Source organism: Ahaetulla prasina, chromosome 3 (assembly GCF_028640845.1).
Source record: "Ahaetulla prasina isolate Xishuangbanna chromosome 3, ASM2864084v1, whole genome shotgun sequence".
NCBI lineage: Eukaryota > Metazoa > Chordata > Lepidosauria > Squamata > Colubridae > Ahaetulla > Ahaetulla prasina.
In genome coordinates this window covers 220,810,055-220,828,242 of record NC_080541.1, presented here as the reverse complement: position 1 = coordinate 220,828,242, position 18,188 = coordinate 220,810,055, and positions in this window count along the sequence as shown.

Sequence of the window (18,188 nt, the reverse complement as noted above, 5' to 3'; positions counted from 1 at the left end):
AAAAAGCACCTTTGAGACAACTATTCATTTAGTGATCATTCAAAGTTACTGTTGTGACTCGTCCTCCCTCCTCTCCTCAGCCGGGCCCCTCCCATCTCCAACCAGGCCTTTTATCAGACTCCAAGTCTGATAATGAAGATGAAAGGCCTCTCATGACTCCAGCCCCTGGCCCTGGCCCCATGCCCTGAGAGGATTCAAGGAGTGAAAGGAGAAGCCCAATAAACCTCACTCATACAACGTGTGTTTCTTTGGCTCAGCCTTCAGAGCAGGAAGCCAGCCAGGTGGTGGAATCACCCGGGCCTACTCCCTCTGACCCCTCCCTTTCCCAGATGCTGACAGCAGATCCAGCTGAAGACAATTCAAAGTGGGTGGACCCTGGCTTCCGGAGATCTGAGAGGCGACGCCAGCAGAAGGAGGGGTGGGGCAGGCCTGGATAAATGCTGAGTCATGGAGCCACACCCCACAGCCTATATAAAGGACCTGCTTTTGGCATTCCAACCTTGAGTCAAGCAAAGTCTTATCTAGTTTGCTGATATCGGACCCTATTGCTGAAGTCACAACTTGGACTCCTGCCTGCCCTGATAAACCTTGAAGGGACTTGGCAAGCTGCAGAGGCTTCGTTGCCAAGTTTGTTATGGACTTCCTTGACTCGTTCGTCAAAGTGGGAGTGGGATATGACAGTTACAGTGGCACTGAAAAAAGTAACTTTTGGCCAATTTTCAAATTTTCATACCGATTTTCACCCTATACACAAGAATCTGGTCAATTAATGGTCAGCACTAAATTGGCGTTAAATTGGATAAGAGTGAACAGAATTCAAGAAGGGTTGGACTTGGATTGCTGGTGAGAACTTAATGACTCTAGACTGCTTCTTCTCTTGACTCCACCTCCAGACTCAGCCTGTTCTTCCTCACCTACATGGGCACACTTTAGCCTGTCCCACTGACAGGAACTTTTTTTATAGCATCAGTAATAAAAAAAAAAACCATTAGAATCAGAACAGAGCTGGAAGGGACTTTGGAGGTCTTCTAGTCCAGCCCCCTGCTCAAGCAGGAGATCCTATACCATTTCAGACAAATGGCTCTCCAGTCTCTTCTTAAAATACTCCAGTGTTGAAGCCCCTATAACTTCTGAAGGCAACTTCTGTTCCACTGGCTATGTTCTCACTGTTAGAAAGTTTCTCCTTAATTCCAGGTTCCTTCTATTCTGTTCTATTCTATTCTATTCTATTCTATTCTATTCTATTCTATTCTATTCCATTCCTATTCCTATTCCTATTCCTATTCTATGCCATTCCACTCCACTCCATTCCATTCTCTATTCTATTCTATTCTATTCTATTCTATTCTATTCTATTCTATTCTATTCCATTCCCTTCCCTTCCATTCCATTCCTATTCCTATTCCTATTTCTATCCCTATTCCTATTCTATGCCATTCCACTCCATTCCATTCTCTATTCTATTCTATTCTATTCTATTCTATTCTATTCTATTCTATTCTATTCTATTCTATTCTATTCTATTCTATTCCATTCCATTCCATTCCATTATTTCTTCATTATTCTATTCTATTCTATTCTATTCTATTCTATTCTATTCTATTCTATGCCATTCTATGCCATTCCACTCCATTCTCTATTCTATTCTATTCTATTCTATTCTATTCTATTCTATTCTATTCTATTCCATTCCATTCCATTCCATTCCATTCCATTATTTCTTCATTATTCTATTCTATTCTATTCTATTCTATTCTATTCTATTCTATTCTATTCTATGCCATTCTATGCCATTCCACGCCATTCCATTCTCTATTCTATTCTATTCTATTCTATTCTATTCTATTCTATGCCATTTTATGCCATTCCATGCCATTCCATTCTCTATTCTATTTCTATTCTATTCTATTCTATTCTATTCTATTCTATTCTATTCTATTCCATTCCATTCCATTCCATTCCATTCCATTATTTCTTCATTATTCTATTCTATTCTATTCTATTCTATTCTATTCTATTCTATTCTATGCCATTCTATGCCATTCCACGCCATTCCATTCTCTATTCTATTCTATGCCATTCTATGCCATTCCATGCCATTCCATTCTCTATTCTATTCTATTCTATTCTTCTATTCCATTTCCATTTCATTTCCATTCCATTCCATTCCATTCCATTCCATTCCATTCCATTCCATTCCATTCCATTCCATTCCATTCTATTCCTATTCCTTTACACAACATTACATTAGCAGTTGAAATACAAAATCTATAAAGGCACCTAACTGCCAATGTTGTGATAACAATAATATTAACAATATGCTGCTTGTTATCAAGCCTTCCATCCTTCCGAGGTCTCTTAAAATGAGGACCTGGATTGTTGGGGGCGATAGGGCTGACTCTGTAAACTGCTTAGAGAGGGCTGGAAAGCCCTGTGAAGCGATACATAAGTCGAAGGGCTATTGCTATTAGTAATCATAATGTAACAACTTCAGCAAAGCATCACAACCCAGTGGCTCGCTAGTTCAGTGGCGTATGTGTATATTTTTGGTATGTGCGTGCATTTGTCTGTGTGTGTGTGTACTACAAAATCCTTGTGAAAAGCATGGGACATGGTTTTGAAGGCGAGTGATGTGGGTCTCCGGAGATATTTGGATGTTTCCTCTTACTTATGTTTTCTCTATCATCACCCAGTCAAGGCCCCCTTAGACCTGTGATGTTTGCAAAGATGTGGCTTTGTTCCACTTCAAAACTGGGGGGGGGGGCAGGGGAGAGAGAGAGAATCCGAACAGCAGCAAGATGGCTGGCAGGAAGGGGATGATAAGGTAGTTTGTCATGTATTTACAGAAGGGCCAACATCTACTGTCCCTGCTGCCCATTTAAACTCGTCATAAAGCCAGAAAAATGGAAAATAATGTATCCCACCCCCCACCCACCCCCGCTCCCGTAGGGAAACGTCAAATTACAGGAAACCCCAATAATGGAAAAGATGTGAAATGCAGTTGTTTCTTCTTCTTCTTCTTCTTCTTCTTCTTCTTCTTCTTCTTCTTTTCTCCTCCTTCTCCTTCTTCCTTCTCCTCCCCCCTCCTTCCCCTCCTTTTCACCTTCCCTCTTTCTCCCCTCCTCCTCCTATTATTCTTTCTTCTCCTCCTCCTCCTCCCTGCTTCCCCCTCCTTCTCCTCTTCCCTCCTCCTCTTCCTCCTCCTCCTCCTCTTCTTCTTTCTCCTCCTTCCTGCTCCCTTTTCTCCCCCTCCTTCTCCTCCTTCTATTTTTTTTCTTCTTTCTCCTCCTCCTCCTCCTCCTCCTCCTCTTCTTCTTCTTCCTTCTCCTCCTCCTCCTCCTCCTCCCTGAACCCAACCTAGACCGCTTCAAAAGTCCCTCCAAAACTCCGGATTCTCAGAAAGATTTTCTTGCAAACGTGCTTCTGTAAGCTACTCCTTTTCCTCCTCCTCCTCCTCCTGCCCTCCAACCTATCGAGAAATTACGCCCTGAGCCCGGATTCTGGGAGCAGAGGAGTTTATCCATTGAAGAAAAGCTTCAACGCTCAATCCAAACCTCCCTTCCACACGTGCAAATCCGAGCAGGTCCCCACAAGTGCTCCCCCCGCCCCGACGCCTCCCCGGTGACATTTCCCACGTGGTCTAAGCTGCGTTCGTGGGCCGGCCGGGTTGCTTTCTAGTTGCAAGGCGAGGAAAACCGGACGGGCTTTAGACGGTGGGGATGGCTCGCCTTGCTTTACAACGAATTGCGCAAAAATGCAAACGGGGCAGGCCGACCCACGTTGCTTTTCCAGCCAGGCCAACCTTCTCCAAGACCGTCTTCCAAACGAAAGCCCGGCCAAAACCCCCCATTGAAACCTCCATCCTCGACGTTTCCAAGCAACTTAATGTTTAAATTAATTAATTAATTTAATTAATTTAAATTTAATGTTTAAAGCTTAATGTTAACCACTCCAATCTTGATTGCAGAAAATATGACTTCAGTAACAAGAGTTGTTAATGCCGGGAATAAACTACCTGACTCTGTGGTCTCTTCCCAAAATCCCCAAAGCTTCAACCAAAAACTGTCTGCTATTGACCTCACCCCATTCCTAAGAGGTCTGTAAGGGGCGTGCATAAGAGCACAAAACGTGCCTACCGTTCCTGTCCTATTGTTTCCTTTCCTTATATCCAATTAATATAGTTATTACATACTTATGCTTATATATATGCTTATATACTGTATAATTATTTCATACTTATGCTTATATATACTGTGTGACAAAAATAAATAAATAAATAATAAAAATAAACTTTTGGGTCCCCTTCCCGCGGCAGCTCTGATAAAGTGCTGCCCCCTGCTGCTTTCCCTGGGAACTGCACGCGCCTGATCTGGCAGAAGGGGGTTGGGACGACTGCCGTGGGGGAGGGGGGGAGGAGAAGGCTGTGCTGGGCTGGGCTGTGCTGGCAAGGGAGGGGGGAGGGAGGAGGGGAGTTAAATTGGGACACTGTCAGCTCCAGTAAGCATCACCATCCCTGTTGCCATGGGAACGGGAGGGGGGGGGTTTGGCTGCCACAGAGGCTTATGGGAAGGGAAAGAACTGCAGAGGTGCCTTGCAGGAAAGATGGGGAGAGTGGGGAGGGCAGCCGCGAAGAGGGCTTGCAACTGCTTTCCAGATGCTGTCAAATCTCTCCTAAAAAGAATTTCAAGGAATGTCAGCCTGGAAGACCATGATGACAGCTGGTGCATTTTGCTCCGGCCAGTTCAATGGGAGATTAAGTAAGGTCCCAACGACGTCTTTCGGACTAGCCTCCCCCATGCCTCTCCCATGCCATGGCAGCATGTAGGGCAAGCGCTGGGGCTGGCACATGGCGAGCCCGTGTCCCATTGCTACAACTTTGGCAAGACAGAGACCTTCATTGACTTATTTTTATTTCTTTATTTTTGTCACACAGTATATATAAGCATAAGCATGAAATAATTATACAGTAGATAAGCATATATATAAGCATGAGTAAATTATATATTAATTAGAATAGAATAGAATAGAATAGAATTTTATTGGCCAAGTGTGATTGGACACACAAGGAATTTGTCTTGGTGCATATGCTCTCAGTGTACATAAAAGAAAAGATACGTTCATCAAGGTACAACATTTACAACACAATTGATGGTCAATATATCAATATAAATCATAAGGATTGCCAGCAACAAGTTATAGTCATACAGTCATAAGTGGAAAGAGATTGGTGATGGGAACTATGAAACGATTAATAGTAGTGCAGATTCAGTAAATAGTCTGACAGTGTTGATGGAATTATTTGTTTAGCAGAGTGATGGCCTTCGGGAAAAAACTGTTCTTGTGTCCAGTTGTTCTGGTGTGCAGTGCTCTATAGCGTCGTTTTGAGGGTAGGAGTTGAAACAGTTTATGTCCAGGATGCGAGTGATCTGCAAATATTTTCACGGGCCTCTTCTTGATTCGTGCAGTATACAGGTCCTCAATGTAAGGCAGGTTGGTAGCAATTATTTTTCCTGCTGTTCTAATTATCCTCTGAAGTCTGTGTTTTTCTTGTTGGATTGCAGAACCGAACCAGACAGTTATAGAGGTGCAAATGACGGAGTCAATAATTCCTCTGTAGAATTGGATCAGCAGCTCCTTGGGCAGTTTGAGCTTACTGAGTTGGCGCAGAAAGAACATTCTTTGTTGTCCTTTTTTAATAATGTTTTTGATGTTAGCTGTCCATTAAATTATTATTAGTAAATTATTAGTAGTAAATTATATATTAAACTATATTAATTGGATATAACGAAAGGAAGGAATAGGACAGGAACGGTAGGCACGCTTGTGCTCTTATGCACGCCCCTTACAGACCTCTTAGGAATGGGGTGAGGTCAATGGTAGAAAGTTTTTGGTTGAAGCTTTGGGGGTTTTGGGAAGAGTCCACAGAGTCAGGTAGTGCATTCCAGGCATTAACAACTCTGTTACTGAAGTCATATTTTCTGCAATCAAGATTGGAGCGGTTAACATTAAGCTTAAATCTGTTGTGTGCGCGTGTATTGTTTCAATTGAAGCTGAAGTAGTCTTCGACAGGAAGGACTTTGTAGTAGATGATTCTGTGAGTTTATTTATTTTATTTATTTTATTAGATTTTTAATTAGATTTTTATATCGCCCTTCTCCCGAAGTTAAACTCAGGTCATGACCCATTCAATCCACTTCCGAACCAGCCTCTGCCTCCTTAGCTGGTTTCAGATTTGAGGGGTTCCTGATGCTTTCTTGAGCTTGGTTATTTTCTTGCAGATGTTTCATTACCCAAACTTGGAAATTTCAAGCAATGATGGTGTCACCTAGTTTGGGTAATGAAACATCTGCCAAAAAACCCGCCAAGCTCAAGAGAGCACTGAAGGCTGTTCCTCCTCTTCCCCCTCCTCCTCCTCTTCCTCCTCCTCCTCCTGTTAAGTGAGGAACACCGCTGTTAAGTGAATCTGGCTTCCCCATTGGCTTTGCTTCTAAGACGGTTGCAAAAGGTGATCACATGACCCAGGACACTGCAACCGTCATAAATATGAGTCGGTTGCCAAGCGTCTGAATTTTGATGGAGATACTGCAATGGTTGTACGTGTGAAAAACGATCATAAGTCGCTTTTTTCAGTGTCAACTTTGGTCACTGTTGTAAGTCGAGGACTATCTGTACCTAGTTTGGGTCATGAAACATCTGCAAGTAAACAACCAAGCTCAGAGAGCACCAAGGACCCCTCAGTCTTCCTCCTCCTCCTCCTCCTCCTCCTCTTCCTCTCTGCAAATCCCACTCCCTTCTAGCACTGATGATGTTACCTAGTTGGGTATTGAAACATCTGCAAGAAAACAACCAAGCTCAGACAGTACCAAGGACCCCTCAGCCCCCTTCCTCCTCCTCCTCCTCCTCCTCCTCCTCCTCTCCACAAATACCCCTCCTTTCTAACACTGACAATATTACCTAGGTTGGGTAATGAAACATCTGCAAGCAAACAACCAAGCTCAGAGAGCACCAAGGACCCCTCAGTCTTCCTCCTCCTCCTCCTCCTCCTCCTCTTCCTCCTTCTCCTCCTCCTCTTCCTCTCTGCAAATCCCACTCCCTTCTAGCACTGATGATGTTACCTAGTTGGGTAATGAAACATCTGTAAGGAAACAACCAAGCTCAGACAGTACCAAGGACCCCTCAGTCTTCCTCCTCCTCCTCCTCCTCCTCCTCCTCCTCCTCCTCCTCCTCCTCCTCCTCCTCCTCCTCCTCCTCCTCTCCACAAATACCCCTCCTTTCTAACACTGACAATATTACCTAGGTTGGGTAATGAAACATCTGCAAGGAAACAGCCAAGCTCAGACAGTACCAAGGACCCCTCAGTCTTCCTCCTCCTCCTCCTCCTCCTCCTCTCCACAAATACCCCTCCTTTCTAACACTGACAGTATTACCTAGGTTGGGTAATGAAACATCTGCAAGGAAACAGCCAAGCTCAGAGAGCACCAAGGACCCCTCAGCCCCCTTCCTCCTCCTCCTCCTCCTCCTCCTCCTCCTCCTCCCCCTCCTCTCCACAAATACCCCTCCTTTCTAACACTGACAGTATTACCTAGGTTGGGTAATGAAACATCTGCAAGGAAACAGCCAAGCTCAGAGAGCATTCAAGGACCTCTCCTTTCAACCCTGGGCTACAAATATTTTCCTTTCTCGGCTTCAGATTTATTTCAAGGGCCGTGGGGGCAAGCAGCCGGTTTGAAAGGTGCTCCTTTGAAAGAGGACTGGGCTATGACGTGGCCAGCGAAAGGGTCACAAAAGGATGAGCCTTTTGCTTGCTGTGATGAGTTTGGTTTGTCTGGGGATTTGTTCCCCAAAGGTAGGGAGAGAAGAAGGTGCCAGTGCAGTGTTAAATCCTGAAAAACGTGTCCACGCATTATTTATTTTATTTATTTATTTATTTTGTCACAACAATATATGTAGGTATCATACAAAAAGATTATATAGTATATGAACACTTATATGAGTAAATATAAGGAGGTATAAGCATATATATATATAGGAAGAAGAAAAGAAAAACAATAGGACAGGAACGGTAGGCACGTTTGTGCTCTTATGCCCGCCCCTTATGGTCCTCTTAGGAATGGGGTGAGGTCAATAGTAGAAAGTTTTTGGTTAAAGCTTTTAGGATTATGAGAAGACATAACATTAACAGGGTAATCGAGTTAGAAGGGACCTTGGAGGACTTCTAGTCTAACCTCCTGTTCAAGCAGGAGACCAAATATCATTTCAGACAAATGACTGTTCAATCTCTTCTTAAAACCTTCCAGTGTTGGAGCATTCACAACTTCTGGAGGCAAGTCCTTCCACTGATTAATTGTTATCAGCGTCAGGAAATTCCTCCTTAATTCTAAGTTGCATCTCTCCTTGATTAGTTTCCATCAGTTGCTTCTTGTCCTGCCCTCAGGTGCTTTGGAGAATAGTTTGACTCCCTCTTCTTTGTGGCAGCCCCTCAAATATTGGAACACTGCTATCATATGTCACACCTAGTCCTTCTTCTCATTAAACTAGACATTCCCAATTCCTGCATTCATTACAGAGGCAGTCCTCGACTTACAACAGTTTGTTTAGTGACCGTTCAAAGTTACAACGGCATTGAAAAAAAGCGACTCATGACCATTTCACACACTTACGACCACTGCAGCATCCCCATGATCCTGTGATCAAAATTCAGATGCTGGGCAACTGGTTCTTACTTATGACCGTTTGCAGCATCCTGGGGTCACATGATCCCCTTTTGTGACTTTCCGACACGCAAAGTCAACGGGGAAGCCAGATTCATTTAATAACCAGATTACTAACTTATCAACTGCAGTGGTTCACTTAACAATTGTGGCAAGAAAGGTCGTAAAATGGGGTGCAACCAGGGGTGAAATGCTACTGGTTCGGACCGGTTCGGGCGAACTGGTAGTGGAGATTGGAGCTGGTTCGCCGAACCGATAGCAACTGCTAGCTGACCACGCCCCCAAACCAGTCTGTGGCCCGCAGTCCTGCCAAGCTTCTCTGCCTTCCACACAGCCTTCCCGGCATCCCCCGTGAGCAGCTGGCAAAGGCAGGCAAGCGGAAGGCTACATGGAAAGCAAGCAAGCATGACAGGGCTGCAGGGAAGGGAGCTAGCAGCCTACTCCCTTCCCCACAGCCCTGCCATGCTTGCCTGCCTTCCATGCTGCCTTCCCAGCGGTCCCCCATGTCCGCTTGCCTTCCGAGGTCGGCATCTAGCCCGGCCCAGCCAGTGGGTGGGTGGGCGGCCCTTAATGGAAACACAGATGCTGAGCTGAGGCTGAGAGGGGCAGCGGTGGTGCTCCAGGAGGGCAAGCGGACATCCCTGGGCTGCTGCACATGCGCTCGCCCCATTTCTGCAAAGGCAGAAACCCCTCCCCCCCTTACAGGGTGATCCAAAGAGTGGAGGGGGATGCTACAGAAAAGGCCCCCTTCCACCCAAGCCCACATGCCTCCATGTCAGCTTCGTGGGGCTTGGGGCTCCGAAGCAGCCCACTGGCTTCCCACCCATCCAGCCACCTGCCTGCCATGCTCTCTTTGACCAGTGGCACTACTCCAGGAACTCGGCCCACAGAGTCCAGCGCTCCAGGGGAAGGAGGCTCAGCCACAGCGCCGCTTCCCTCCAGCAAAGAACCAGAGCAAGAGGCACAGAAGCCTCTGGCGGCTGGCAGAGTGGCAACCCTCATGTGGGTAGAGGTCCAGGCCTTTTCCGCACCACCGTGGAGCCTGTGGCATTTTCCTTTCAGCCTGGGTGGTAGGACGTACCCAACTGGGCCAGTGTGGGTAGCCCTTCATCTTGCCAAAAACCAGGTCACCACACTTATAGTAGTGCGGCCAGCCAAAGTGGGACATGGCGCAGGCAGAGAGGCCAATGCAGTCCCTGCCAAGGCCACCCTGGCTGAATGATTGCAGTGCCTCTGCAGCACCAGGTGTGCCACGGCCACCTTGCCCGCCTTCGCCTCTGTGCGCTGCACATGGAAGGGGCCGCCACTGTTCTCCCTCCCTATCTGGCTGCACAGTGTGCACATGTCCACCTGCCCTCCTGAAGCAACCCCACCACTGTTTGCTTTCATTTCACAGCAGGAGAAGTGTCGTGTCCCACCCCCACTCCGATGAACGAGTCAAGGAAGTCCGTAACAAACTTGGCAACGAAGCCTCTGCAGCTTGCCAAGTTCCTTCGAGGTTTATCAGGGCAGGCAGGAGTCCAAGTTGTGACTTCAGCGATAGGGTCCAATATCAGCAAACTAGATAAGACTTTGCTTGACTCAAGGTTGGAATGCCAAAAGCAGGTCCTTTATATAGGCTGTGGGGTGTGGCTCCCTGACTCAGCATTTATCCAGGCCTGCCCCACCCTTCCTTCTGCTGGCGTCGCCTCTCAGATCTCCGGAAGCGAGGGTCCACCCACTTTGAATTATCTTCAGCTAGATCTGCTGTCAGCGTCTGGGAAAGGGAGGGGTCAGAGGGAGTAGGCCCGGGTACTTCCACCACCTGGCTGGCTTCCTGCTCTGAAGGCTGAGCCAAAGGAACACACGCTGTATGAGTGAGGTTTATTGGGCTTCTCCTTTCACTCCTTGAATCCTCTGCGGGCATGGGGCCGGGGCCAGGGGCTGGAATCATGACAGGCCGTTCATCTTCATTATCAGACTCAGAGTCTGATAAAAGGCCCGGTTGGAGATGGGAGGGGCCCGGCTGAGGAGAGGAGGAAGGACGAGTCACAACAAGAAGGAAGAAAGCGACTCCCGGCACTGCAGCACATGCAAGATGCTCCCATTCTTAAACGCACACTGTTGTCTTCTGCGGCTGATGAAAGTTAATGGCAGCAGCGCAGCAGTGCTACAGGCAGACTGGCTGGCTGCAGACATCCTGGGGCTGTTGCACATGCATATGTGCATGTGCCGCGGTGGCGCTGTTCACTTTCTTCCTTCTCCCTTCAGCTGAGGAGGAGAAAAACAGCAAGATTTTGCACCAGGCAGCTGGCCCTGCAATGGCGGTTTGAAAGTTGTGGTCGCCAGTGAATGTTGGCGCGGAGGCCTCGGCTGTAGCACTGCTCCAACCAGCCAGCCCAAGCCCAAGCTGGGCTGGCTGCTCTGTCCCCACCAGCGGCTGGGCGATGCTGCGTGCAGTGCATTGAGCGGCTGCCGGCCATGTGGCTCTTTGCCGGTGGCCAGTCCGGAGAGGAAGCGCACAGCCTTGGCTCTGCGCTCGGGGAAGCGAGAGGGAGTGGCGTGACAGCGGCTTCCCTGCTCAGCTCCGACAAGCAGTGCATTCATGATGCCCGCACCAGCGTCCCAAAAGAAGCAGAGAAGATCGCTGCTTGCAAGCAGACAAGCAGAGGTAGCAAGTGTACGCCGTGCTGTGGGAAAAATGAGAGGCCCTGTTGTCCTGCAGAGCCTCCCGCTGCTTGAGTACGGGGGGGGGCCAGGAGAATGGAAAGACTCAAGGAGTAGGTCAGGTGAAGCTGGCTGACTCAGGGCTGCTCAGAAGCTGTCCCCGCCGCTGCCAGAAGTTTGGCCTCGGCTTCAGATCACTCCCTCCCTCCCTCACACACACACAAAAAAACAGTTTGGAGAGCTCTCATGCTTGCTCACTCTCCAAGAGTCCCATGCACAGCCCATTTTAGGAAAGGGCACACATGGCTGGGCACGCATGGCTGCAGGAGGAGGCCCGGGTGGAAGGCGGCCTTTTCTGCAGCATACCCCCTCCCCTCTTTCGATCGCCATGCAAAGGGGGGGGTGCTCTGCCTTTGCAGAAACGGGACAGGCGGTTTCTACGGAGGATTGACGGGGGGATGTGCAGCCCTTTGGGATGGAGAGCAGGGCAAGAGAAGGTTCTAGGGTTCGCTTGGGCAGTCAAGCCAGATGGCGGAGGGAAACTCAACGCGTTGGGGCCTTCAGAAGGGCAGAATGTACTTCAGAATGTGCAGCTCCTGGCTCTAACAGTGAGTGACGTCAAGTTGGCCACGCCCACCTGGTCACATGACCACCAAGCCACGCCCACAGAACCGGTAGCAAAAAAATTTAGATTTCACCACTGGGTGAAACTCACTTAACAAACGACTTAACAACAGAAATTTTGGCCTCAAGTGTGGTCATAAGTCAAGGACTACCTGTATCAGGGGTCTCTAACCTTGGTCCCTTTAAGACTTGTGGACTTCAATTCCCAGAGTCCCTCAGCCAGCAAAGCAAAGGCTCTGTGTCGTGTCCCCCTCCCCCTCCGACGACCGGGTCTAGGAAGTCCGTATCAAGCGTGGCCACGAAGCCTCTGCAGCTTTCCCAAATTCCTGTCAGATTTCTCAGGGCAGGCAGGAATCCAAGTTGTGACTTCAGCAAACGAAAGGAGATTTTGCTTGACTCAAAGTTGCTTGACTCAAGCTGGTCCTTTATATAGGCTGTGGGGTGTGGCTCCATGACTCAGCACTTATCCAGGCTTGCCCCTCCCTTCCTTCTGCTGACGTCGCCTCTCAGATCTCCGGAAGCGGGGATCCTTCCACTGTGAATTCCCTTCCTCTGGATCTGCTGCCGGTAATTCTAGCACGTGGCTGGCTCCCTGCTCACACGCTGTGGGACTGAGGTTTGTTTGTTCATTCCTGACATTCTGTCCGGGCATGGGGCCAAAGCTGGGGCCTTTCCTCTTCATTATCAGACTCTGAATCTGATAGCAGGCCCAGGAGGTGACAGGAGGGGCCCGGCTGAGGAGAGGAGGGAGGGCGAGGCACAACACTCTGGGAATTGAAGTCCACAAGTCTTAAAGGGACCAAGGTTGGGGACCCCTGACCTGTACTGAAAAACTCCATTGAATCTGCTTCTAGTGGTTTCTCGCATGAACACAACTATAAGAAGCCCAGCTGATAAGTCATTCTGGAGTCAGAATGCGCATTCAACGGGATACATCTCTTTCAACCTATTTTTTTTTCCCCTGAAGAAATTAAAAAAATAATGCAGTTTGGCCCAACGGCCTAATTTTGAAAAAAGAAGTGGGGGGGGTCTGGATTTCATTGCTCCAAATAGCTGTCACAGCCACAAAACCATTTGCGGGGTGAGGGGAAGGTGGGAGGTGGGTGGTAAAGAAATATGAAATATAGATAAAAATAAATAAATAAAATCAGGAAACTCCCCCCCCCCAATTTCACAGCATCTCCTAGCCTTAATCATGCAGTGAGAAAGTAGTTAAGTACAGTTACTATGGCAACAATTCTTGCTTATCAGAAAATATTTGTTTCTATTTTAGGCCGTTGTGGGATAATTAGGAGGGTTCGCCAACTAGTTCAGATGAAGAATCTGGGTTATAAAAGACGGCGCATAGAGTTTGTTTTCATTGTGTCAGAATAGAGCTGGAAGGGACCTTGGAGGTCTTCTAGTCCAGCCCCCTGCTCAAGCAGGAGACCCTATACCATTTCGGACCAGTGGCTGTCCAGTCTCTTAAACACCTCCAGTGGAGCACCCACAGTTTCTGGAGGCAAGCTGTTCCACTGGTTAATTTTCCTCACAGGTAAGAATTTTCTCCTTAAAATAGAAAAACAGAGTTGGAAAGGACCTTGGAGGTCTTCTAGTCCAACCCATTGCTTAGATAGGAAATCCTACATCACGTCAGACAACTGGTTATCCAACATCTTCTTAAAAACTTCCAGTGTTGGAGCATTTACAACTTCTGGAGGCAAGTTGTTCTACTGATTAATTATTCTAACTGTCAGGAAATTTCCCTTAATTCTAAATTGCTTCTCTCCTTGATTAGTTTCCACCCATTGCTTCTTGTTCTACCCTCAGGTGCTTTGAGAACAACTTGACTCCCTCTTCTTTGTGGCAGCCCCTGAGATATCGGAACATTGCTATCATGTCTCCCCTAGTCCTTCTCTTCATTAAACTAGACAAACCCAACTGCAGTGATTCATTTAACACAGTGGTGAAATCTGATTTTTTTTTACTACTGGTTCTGTGGACGTGGCTTGGTGGGCATGGGTAGTTTGGTGGGCATGGCAGAGGAAGGATACTGCAAAATCCCCATCCCCATATTGGAAGACTGCTATCATGTCTTCTCTAGTCCTTCTTTTCATCAAACTAGATGTTGTGTCTGCGCCCCCCGAGCCGGGCCCCCTGCCAGAAAGTGACTTGGAAAGTGAGGGGGAAGGGCCATCAGAACTTACCTCGGGAGCACCGGCTTCCCTGGCTCAGCTCCAGGAGCCAGAGGCAGGCCAGGTGGAAGAGATAACGAGGCCTCCGTCCCCTAACTCTTCTCCCCCAGGCCACGCCTCCAGACCCGGCTGATGGCAATCAGGCCTGGCTGAACCCTAGGTTTCATAGGCAGGAGAGGTGGGAACAACAGAAGCAGGGGTGGGGCAGGCCTAGGAAGTGCTGAGTCATGGAGCCACACACCACAGGATATAAAAGCAGCAAGGGCTGCTATACCTCTTCGTAGCAAGCAAATCAACTGCTTAATTAGAGCTGAAGTACTGTTTGTTCCTGTTTGACTCATCAAGAAAGATAACAGAGACACTTGGCAGACGCTCGCTAGTTTGCTGCCAGAGCTGATAGTGCCGGCTAATTAAGTCATCGCTCGGACTGAGGCGAGGGGGACAGAACACTAGACCTATCCAGTTCCTGTAACCGTTCTTCATATGTTTTAGCCTCCCGTCCTCTAATCATCTTTGTTGCTCTTCTCTGCATTCTTTCTAGAGTCTCCACATCTTTTTTATATCGTGGCAATCAAAACTGGATGCAGTGTTCTTAATTCCAGGTTGCTTCTTTCCTTGATTAGTTTCCATCCATTATTTCTTGTCCTGCCCTCGGGTGTTTTGGAGAATAATTTGACCCTCTCTTCTTTGTGGCAGCCCCTCAAATACTGGAAGACTGCTATTGTGTCCCCCCTAGTCTTTCTTTTCTTTAGATTGGCCAAACCCAAATCCTGCTGCCCTCTTCATATGTTTTAATCGCCAGGCCTTTGATCATCTTAGTTGTTCTTCTCTGCAATTTTTCCAAAGTCTCAACATCTTTTTCGTAATGTGACAAATACCAGGAAATACCGGTAGGAGGAAACCTGGATATTATGTACAATATCAAAATGGTGAGTGGAGAGATTAAGCTAAGGTTCTCCTTCTGTGATATTCAAACTTGGGGTCAACTGGGGGAAAATATAGCGGTACATAAGACTAAATGCTAATTCGATTCGATTCGATTTGATTCGATTCGATTCGATTCGATTCGATTCGATTCTATCCAGTATTGCAGGCTAACTCTGCCCACAGTCGGGAGTTTGATCCTGACTGGCTCAAGATTGACTCAAACTTCTGTCCTTCTGAGGCTGGTAAAATGAGGACCCAGATTGTTAGGGGCAATAGGCTGACTCTGTAAACTGCTCAGAGAGGGCTGTAAAATCCAAGTGCTATTGCTATCGCAAGAAGTCACTCTCCCTGATAGTGATCATTTAACAGGCAATGAGAAAAATGTATGGAATAAGTCACTGGTGGCTGCTAAGGATGGAGCCTCCATGTTTAAGCACAATATATATTGATTAGGAGCAACCCTTGAGGATTGTATTCTTAGTGTTCTCCCACCTCAGGTAGTGTTCTGACCTAGGCTTCACCAAATCACAACACAGACTCCTTGTTCTGAAAAAAACAAAAAAAGGCAACCTTTTTATTTGGCTAATGTGAATTCCGTAGCATTCACATTCAACAAAGTCCCGGCAAACAGTCTTTCAAGGGTGAATTGCAACCACAGACTTTATCAGTCCTTGGATAGTTGCCAGACTGATAGCTTCCAGGTCTAACGCTGAACAATGAAATACTTGGCAAGGATTTAAGAGATGGATGTAATGTTGTTATATGGCTAATTAGAATTTAATTGTTATAATAGATATATTTTGGATAAGTTATAGGTGTAATTTTAATAATGTTATTTGATATAAGCAAGGTAAAGTGAAGATTTTAATTATTACAATTGATATATTGGATATTTGTAATATTATTTGATGTATATAAATGTCAAAGATGTGAAAAGATGGACTATTGTTTACCCTTGAAGGTTGGATAGAAAAATGTAAGAAATTAAGTTGGAAATATGAACTATTTTTGAGAGACTGCTTAAGGAAGAAAGACATTTTAGAAGAACCCATGGTGAATATTGGAAGATGGAACGTTGTTTTGATATTGATTGATGAAGGCTGGATATTACAAACTATGTACTTTATTCAAGAACAAACACTAACTCAATCGGAAATTTCTGAGAACTCTAGGAGTGGAATGGTCTGAAATATAATGGATTGGAAGAAATGTATTTTCTTTGTTTCTGGAAGGGGAGTTGAGGTTTTAAGGAGTGACTATGGATTATGATTTGTGTTATATTTTAATTTTTGTTGTTAGTTTTATACCCTGTATTCGGTTCTGGGAAGTCCCGGGGGTGGGGAGGAAGGGAAGGGAGGGGAGGGGATGAGGGTAGAAAATGGATTGATGGTCAGTGTACAAAGATGATCGAAGACGTATAATTAATGTAAGATCGGAGCTGCCTAGCTACCACTTCAGAATGATGGGAAAGAAGGAAGTAGAAGAGAGAAGGAGGTAGGAAAGAGAAGAGGAGGAAGAGGAAAGGAAGGAAGAGGGATAGAAGAGGGAGAAGAAAGGAGTAGGGAGGAAGGAGGAGAGGATGTAGTTAAGAGAAGGGGAGGATGGTTGTGGAAAGTAGAAGAAGGTAGAGAAGGGAAGAGAGTTAAAGGAAGGGGGTGGTGACCGGGCAGGTCCGATTAATTGTATATGATGGTACATTAAATATGTTATTGGATATGAATGTTAAAATAAAACTTTTTTAATAAAAAAAAAAGAAAAGAAATACTTGGCAAGGAGTCTCTGTGAGGCACGAACTCAGATCAACAAATATTCACTCTAATAAAAATTGTCTCCTGCAATCACCACTCCCTTTTTGCTCCTATTTATTCCCTATGGGAGAAGCCATCCCCTTGTATCTTTACTCCCAAGTTGACACCTGTTCCTTAATTGTTCCCTTCTCCTGACAGCTCTGCACATGCGCACATCGGGAACAGGCTCCAGCTGTTCTTCTGCCCCACTTATCTCCGACTCTGAAGGCAGCTGATAACTGTCAGACGGCTCAGGCCCCATCTCTGCCTCTGACACAGAGGACTCGTCAGAGCCTTCCCCAGACTCCAGGACTGGCCCATGTTCCTCCCCAACCTCCTCACTGTCCGAGTCTGCCGCCAGCTCTGCTGGCCGCTGGCGGGCCACAATAGGTAGTGGTTGGAGAAAGCTGATCTAATGCGGGAACTAATTAAAGTAAAACTTTCTTTATCTACTACAGACAGTCCTCAACTTAAGACCACAATTGATCCCAAAATTTCTGTTGCTAAATGAGACAGTCGTTAAATGGGTTTGGCCCCATTTTATGACCTTTTGTTGTGGTCGGATAGTGAGGAGGCTGGGGAGGACAATGGGCCAGTCCTGGAGTCAGGGGAAGGACCAGACGGGGGCTCTGCATTGAAGGCAGAAATGGGGCCAGGGCCATCTGGGAATGATGCGCAGACTCTGGAGCCTGCAGAGGCAGACAGCAGAGAGGCAGAGGAACAGGAGGAGCCTGTTTCTAGTACACGCATGAGACGAGCTGCCAGAAGGCAAGAGCAGCTAAAGCAAAAAGGACGACTCGGGAGTAAGGCCAGGAGATGATTAGCTCCTCCCATAAGGCTTAAAAGAGCAGCAAGGCTCTTGGGCTTTTTGTAAGGCAGCAATGTTGCTACAATTGTTTCTAGTTGGCATCTCTTGTTTCTGAACTTTGTGGGGCTTTGCCAAGAAAAGCTTTTGGCAGGGTGCCGAAGAAGATAAAGGTTTGTGATAAAGCCAACGGACTTTTTCTGAAGGACTTTGTTTTGAATTAATTTGGACTAAGCTGGGAATGAAGCAATTCTCAGCTATTCTAATAAAATATGTTTGTTTAGGACTGATTGTGTCTGGTAAATAATTACTTGGGCCTAGGTCACAACACCTTTCTTGCCACAGTGGTTAAGTGAATCACCGTTGATTCCCCGTTGATTTTGCTTGTCGGAAGGTCGCAAAAGGGGATCACATGACCCCAGGACAGTGCAAGCATCATAAATATGAGTCAGTTGCCAAGTTTTCGAATTTTGACCATGTGACCACGGGGATGGTGCAATGGTTGCAAGTGTGA